The sequence below is a fragment of the Spinacia oleracea genome, unplaced genomic scaffold (assembly GCF_020520425.1).
Source record: "Spinacia oleracea cultivar Varoflay unplaced genomic scaffold, BTI_SOV_V1 SOVchr0_138, whole genome shotgun sequence".
NCBI lineage: Eukaryota > Viridiplantae > Streptophyta > Magnoliopsida > Caryophyllales > Amaranthaceae > Spinacia > Spinacia oleracea.
The window spans coordinates 7501-15000 of record NW_026614466.1 but is presented as its reverse complement, the minus strand read 5'-3'; positions in this window follow the sequence as shown (position 1 = coordinate 15000).

The window sequence follows — 7500 nt, the reverse complement described above, 5'->3', positions numbered from 1 at the left end:
AGTCTATCTTGAATATATCGTCAAGTTGAAGGGACTCATCATTTAATAAACCACAAATTAAATGGAAAAATGAATTTCTTTCATTTATTGTGAATGATTAACCAATAATGTTTTACAAAGATTTAAACTCTAAAACTTTAAAACATTAAACAGAGACATCAAAGCCATTCTCCAATATGCTTGATTCCCATAGCTGCAGTGTGCGAGTTGTGCTTCGCTTGCGGCAGAGGTTTAGTTAATGGATCTGATATGTTGTCATCAGTTCCAATTTTGCTTATCTCGACTTCTTTTCTTTCAACGAACTCTCGTAGAAGGTGAAATCTACGAAGTACATGCTTGACTCTCTGGTGGTGTCTAGGCTCTTTTGCCTGTGCAATAGCTCCGTTATTATCACAATACAGGGCTATTGGTCCTTTAATGGAGGGGACTACACCAAGTTCTCCTATGAACTTCCTTAGCCATATAGCTTCCTTTGCTGCTTCATGTGCAGCAATGTACTCCGCTTCAGTTGTAGAATCCGCAATGGTGCTTTGCTTAGCACTTTTCCAGCTTACTGCTCCTCCGTTGAGGCAGAAGACAAACCCAGACTGTGATCTGAAATCATCTTTGTCGGTTTGGAAACTTGCGTCCGTATAGCCTTTAACAATTAATTCATCATCTCCACCATAGACCAGGAAGTCATCTTTGTGCCTTTTCAGGTACTTCAGAATGTTCTTGGCAGCAGTCCAATGCGCCTCTCCTGGGTCTGACTGGTATCTGCTCGTAGCACTGAGTGCGTACGCAACATCCGGGCGTGTACATATCATAGCATACATTATTGAACCAATCAATGATGCATATGGAATCCCATTCATTCGTCTACGCTCATCAAGTGTTTTTGGGCACTGAGTCTTGCTTAGAGTCATTCCATGAGACATGGGTAGGTAGCCTCGCTTGGAGTCCGCCATCTTGAACCTATCAAGCACCTTATTGATATAAGTGCTTTGACTAAGTCCAATCATCTTTTTAGATCTATCTCTGTAAATCTTGATGCCCAATATGTACTGTGCTTCTCCTAGATCCTTCATCGAAAAACATTTCCCAAGCCAAATCTTGACAGAGTTCAACATAGGAATGTCATTTCCGATAAGCAATATGTCGTCGACATATAATACTAGGAAAGCAATTTTGCTCCCACTGACCTTCTTGTATACACAAGATTCGTCCGCGTTCTTGATGAAACCAAAGTCACTGACTGCTTCATCAAAACGTATATTCCAGCTCCTGGATGCCTGCTTCAATCCGTAGATTGACTTCTTTAGCTTGCATACCTTTTTAGCATTCTTTGGATCCTCAAAACCTTCAGGCTGTGTCATAAACACAGTTTCTGTTAAAACGCCGTTTAAGAAAGCAGTTTTGACATCCATCTGCCATATTTCGTAATCGTAATATGCAGCGATTGCTAACATTATTCGAATAGACTTTAGCATTGCAACTGGTGAAAAGGTTTCATCGTAATCCACACCGTGGACTTGCCTGTAACCTTTTGCAACCAATCTAGCTTTGAAAACTTCAAGTTTCCCATCCTTGTCCTTTTTCAGTTTGAAAACCCATTTGCTTCCAATGGCTTGGTAGCCATCTGGCAAATCGACCAAATCCCATACTTGGTTTTCAGACATGGAGTCTAATTCAGATTGCATGGCTTCTTGCCATTGCTTGGAGCTAGGGCTCGTCATAGCTTGCTTGTAAGTCGCAGGTTCATCACTTTCAAGTAATAGAACGTCATAGCTCTCGTTCGTCAAAATACCTAAGTACCTTTCCGGTTGAGATCTATATCTTTGCGATCTACGCGGGGTAACATTTCTAGATTGACCATGATTCTCACCAGATTCTTCTAAAGGTCTCTGAGTTTCATCCTGAATGTCATCTTGAGCATTCTCTAGAGTTTGTTGTTCGACTCGAATTTCTTCGAGGTCTACTTTTCTCCCACTTGTCATTTTGGAAATGTGATCCTTCTCCAAAAAGACACCATCTCGAGCAACAAACACTTTGTTCTCAGATGTATTGTAGAAGTAATACCCCTTTGTTTCCTTTGGATAGCCCACAAGGATACATTTGTCAGATTTTGGATGAAGTTTGTCTGAAATTAATCGTTTGACGTATACTTCACATCCCCAAATCTTAAGAAAAGACACATTTGGAGGCTTTCCAAACCATAATTCGTATGGAGTCTTTTCGACAGCTTTAGACGGAGCTCTATTTATAGTGAGTGCAGCTGTATTTAGTGCATGTCCCCAAAATTCTAATGGAAGTTCGGCCTGACCCATCATTGACCTGACCATGTCTAGCAAGGTTCTGTTCCTCCGTTCTGACACACCGTTCCATTGTGGTGTTCCAGGAGGAGTCAATTCTGATAGAATTCCACATTCTTTCAGATGGTCATCAAATTCATAGCTCAGATATTCACCGCCTCTATCAGACCGCAGTGCCTTGATCTTCTTGCCTAATTGATTCTCTACTTCACTCTGAAATTCCTTGAATTTGTCAAAGGATTCAGACTTATGCTTCATTAGGTAGACATAACCATACCTACTGAAGTCATCAGTGAAAGTGATAAAGTAGCTGAAACCACCTCTAGCATTTGTACTCATTGGTCCACATACATCTGTATGGATTAAACCCAATAGTTCATTTGCTCTTTCTCCAACTTTAGAGAAAGGTTGCTTTGTCATTTTGCCAAGTAAACATGATTCGCATTTACCATAATCCTCTAAGTCAAATGGTTCTAGAATTCCTTCCCTTTGAAGTCTTTCTAAGCGTTTCAAGTTTATATGGCCTAATCGACAATGCCACAGATAGGTGAGATCTGAATCATCCTTTTTGGCCTTTTTGGTATTTATGTTATATACTTGTTTGTCGTGATCTAATAAATAAAGTCCATTGACTAATCTAGCAGATCCATAAAACATCTCTTTAAAATAAAACGAACAACTATTGTCTTTTATTATAAAGGAAAATCCCTTAGCATCTAAGCAAGAAACTGAAATGATGTTTTTAGTAAGACTTGGAACATGGAAACATTCTTCCAGTTCCAAAACTAGCCCGGAGGGCAACGACAAATAGTAAGTTCCTACGGCTAATGCAGCAATCCGTGCTCCATTTCCCACTCGTAGGTCGACTTCACCCTTGCTTAACTTTCTACTTCTTCTTAGTCCCTGTGGATTGGAACATAAGTGTGAGCCACAACCTGTATCTAATACCCAAGAAGTTGAATTAGCAAGTATACAGTCTATAACGAAAATACCTGAAGATGGAACGACTGTTCCGTTCTTCTGATCTTCCTTTAGCTTCAAGCAATCTCTCTTCCAATGCCCCTTCTTATTGCAGTAGAAGCATTCGGATTCAGAAGTGGGTTGACTGACCTTCCTCTTTGCAGATTTGGCGCCAGTTTGCTTAGTTGGGCTGGCCTTGTTGCCACCTTTCTTAGCATTCCTCTTCTTTTCAGATTTCTTGAACTTGCCCCCACGCACCATAAGCACATCCTGCTTATCACTTTTGAGCGTCTTTTCAGCGGTCTTCAGCATACCGTGAAGCTCAGTGAGCGTTTTGTCCAGACTATTCATACTGTAGTTCAGTTTGAACTGATCATACCCGCTATGAAGAGAATGGAGGATGGTGTCTATAGCCATTTCCTGAGAAAATTGCTGATCCAGCCGACTCATATTCTCAATGAGTCCAATCATTTTGAGAACATGTGGACTTACGGGCTCGCCTTTCTTAAGCTTGGTCTCAAGAATTTGCCTATGAGTCTCGAATCTTTCGACTCGAGCCAGATCTTGGAACATGTTCTTCAACTCACTGATGATTGTGAAAGCATCTGAGTTGATGAACGTTTTCTGCAGATCCGCACTCATGGTGGCGAGCATTAGACATTTCACATCCTTGTTGGCATCAATCCAACGATTGAGGGCTGCCTGAGTGATCCCGTCGCCTGGAGCTTCGGGCATCGCCTCATCTAGGACATACTCCTTTTCTTCCTGCATAAGAACTATTTGCAAGTTCCTTTGCCAGTCAAGGAAGTTTTTCCCGTTCAACTTCTCCTTTTCGAGAATTGATCGAATGTTGAATGAATTGTTGTTTGCCATATTAAAACTACAATTGAAAAGAATAAACAAATAAATAACCATTCACAGTTTCTCTTAATAAACTTAAATTCTAGCATTCATGCATAATTCAATGTTTATTAAGCATTTTATTCAAGTTATGTGTTCCGGCAGGTGTGAATAAAATGATTCCAAGATCCTAAAATCATTGAAGAACTAAGCACAGTTTGTCGACTTAATCCTAGAACATCTTAGGTAAGCAAAAGCCTTTTGCTAATAGTCTAGAAACTATTCTTGGTTGATAGGTACGTCTAAGAACTTATTAGGTAAACCTATCGAATTTGCCACGACATAAAAGGACTCCTTACTTATATCGTTGAGTTTCACCAAAACTAACATGTACTCACAATTATTTGTGTACCTTGCCCCTTTAGGACCAATAAGTAACACCTCGCTGAGCGAAAACTATTACTAGATTGATGTAAAGGATATCCAAGCAAGTGTATATTTTGGCATGGCACCTTTTAACTCAATTTTTAAGTTTGGAACTTAAGGCTCTTACTATGTTGGTTAGATTTTAAGTGAACTAAAATCCTTAATCATGCAACATAATCAAGCTTTTGATCTCATGCATTTTAAGACATATTTAAAGCAATAAATAACTTAAAACATGCATAAGATATTTGTGATCTAGTATGGCCCGACTTCATCTTGAAGCTTTGACTTCAAAGTCCGTCTTGAAAATCTCCGTGGGAGGCACCATTTTCTTCAAATAGGATAAGTTATAACTAATTACAACTATTTGATGGTACGCAGACCATATTTGAATTGAAAAACAACTTTGGTACTTTAGACCAATTACATTCAAATTAATGGTACGCAGACCATATTTTCTATCCTATTTGGGCCATACTAGTCACTTCATAACCTGCAAAACAGTACATATACAATATATACCATTCACCCATTCATTATCATGAATGGCCCACATAGCTGGTTAGTAAAACACATTATGCATCACGTAAACATTTGCAGCAATTAATCAAGGGCACCAATAATCTACCAATTATTCAGTCCTTATTAATTCTAATCAAGTTGTTTTAACCTTAAGGATTTGTAGACCTAATCAAGAGTTTATGACTAAAAGCGCTCCCACTCAAACCAATAAATTCATATGCTTTACTAATTTTAAACATAAAATTGTATTTCTAGTCTAACCGGAAACATACAAATTTAATTAAAATTTAAAGCTCATATAAATTTATAATTGAATCCAAAAATTTAATTTAATTTCAGTCGTATTTAAATTAATTCATGATTTTAATTTTAGTAAAATAATTAGAATAAATAACATTTATTATAATTATAATATTCAAAATTAAAATCCAAGAAATTAATTCAAATTATTAATTTTAAAATTAATTAAAATTACGTGAACTGAAATTTTCAAATTAAACATTCAAAACGATCTAATCGTAACGCAAACACCCTACGCGTTGCACGCCCATGGGCCGTACGCACACAGCCATTGCTGGCCATGTGCGCGCAGCCCATGCGCTCGTAGCATAGCTGCTGCTGTCCCAACGCAAGCCTCCGCACAGCGCCCATCGCACGCGAGCTATCGCTCGCAGCGCGCGCGCGCGAGATCGCTCGCTGGGCGCGCAAGCTCGCTCGCTGCGCGCGCGAGCCATCGCTCGCTGGGGCGCGAGATCGCTCGCTGGCGCGCGAGATCGCTCGCTGGGCGCGCGAGCTCGCTCGCTGCGCGCGCGCGAGCCATCGCTCGCTGGTGCGCGACATCGCGCGCTGTGCGCGCGAGTGATGCTGTGCGCAGCGCTCGTGGCACGCGAGCTTGCGCTCGCTGCGCGCGAGGCTGCGCGCACTTGTGCGAGGCAGCGCGCGTTGTGGCGCAGCTCGCTTGCTGCCCACACGCGACTGCCTTGGCTCGCCCCTCGCCCATGCCCATACGTTCATTGCTCGTGGCACACGACACAAGGCAGGGCTGCTGCCTTGTGCTCGTGCACTACGCCCTTGCTCATTGCATTCGTGCCGCACGGGCGACGAGCTCCCTTGCTCGTCGTCGCATGCCCGCATTATACAACACCCCTTAAGGGTAACACGAAGCGTCCATTGCTTCGTGCGTGCAAGTTATTTGAACGAATCGCATAAAAAATTTAAAATTTATATTTAAAATTAATGACAAATTAATAAATAATATTAATTTCATAATTTTAGGGCGAAAAAATCGGAAATTTATTATCCAATTGATTTCCGATTGATATGGATTCAAGTCTAGGTCATAAAAATTTAAAATTTATCGTAAATTTACAATTTTTATGGTGGTTTTTAATCATAGGTTTCTAATTAAATTACAATTAATTATGAAAATCAAATTAATTCTAAATTATTCTAATTTTCAACAAATTAATCATAATTACAAATTAGATTGCATAATTAACAAGACTAGGCATTCAAACTTGTTAAACATATGCAGTAGGTCAATAAAAAATTCAAGATTTATCAACAAGAATCGCAAATATTTAATTTAACATCTTAAATTTACGAAATTTTGCATTCGAAAAACTAAAACCTTCGAAAAGTCATAGTTAGGCTTCGAATTTGAGAATTCTGGGTTCGGCAGAAAAATATTATTTTTGTCAAAATTTTAGAATGCCTTTTACATGCGGAATTGACACAAAAATCACTCAATTCGGATGAGTAACGAAGAAACTGCCGAAAAACTGCGTACGTATAATTAAATAAACGCAATTTGCAATTAATTAACAATTACGAAAATTAATCACCCCTTTTAATTCTTGCAAATTTGTAATATTTAACCATGTTCATGCAATTTAGATTATGAAAATAATAAGGGGCTCGTGATACCACTGTTAGGTTATGATACATATGACATTTACATAGATCATGCGGAAACAACCATTAACCCAGGAAACATATTATTTACACATAATCATATAGCATAATTCAGATGCATACTCTTTGTTGCGTGCCCTCCCTAGCTGCGCCCGAACCGAACAAGAACAAGTCTTTTAGGACTCCAAGTGTCGTCCCTCCGTAGATAGTCCACAGCACGTCCGGATCCGCCTTAAGATTGACCAACTAGAATCGCCCTTAAGGTACTAGAAAATTCGGCACTTTTATGAGCAAGATGTGTTTTAATTTTCTCTCAAAAACTCACTTTTGAATACTTTGAAACTTGTGTATAAATTATGACCCCTAGGCCTTTATTTATAGAGTTATGGAAAAGGAATCGTAATCCTAGTAGGATACGAATTAATTGAAATTAGAATCCTACATGAATTCTATTTAATTAATTTATCCAATTAGGAATAGACATTTAATCATACACTGACTCTTGCAGATTCAGGAATCACGCATGAGCACAAACTCACACACACAC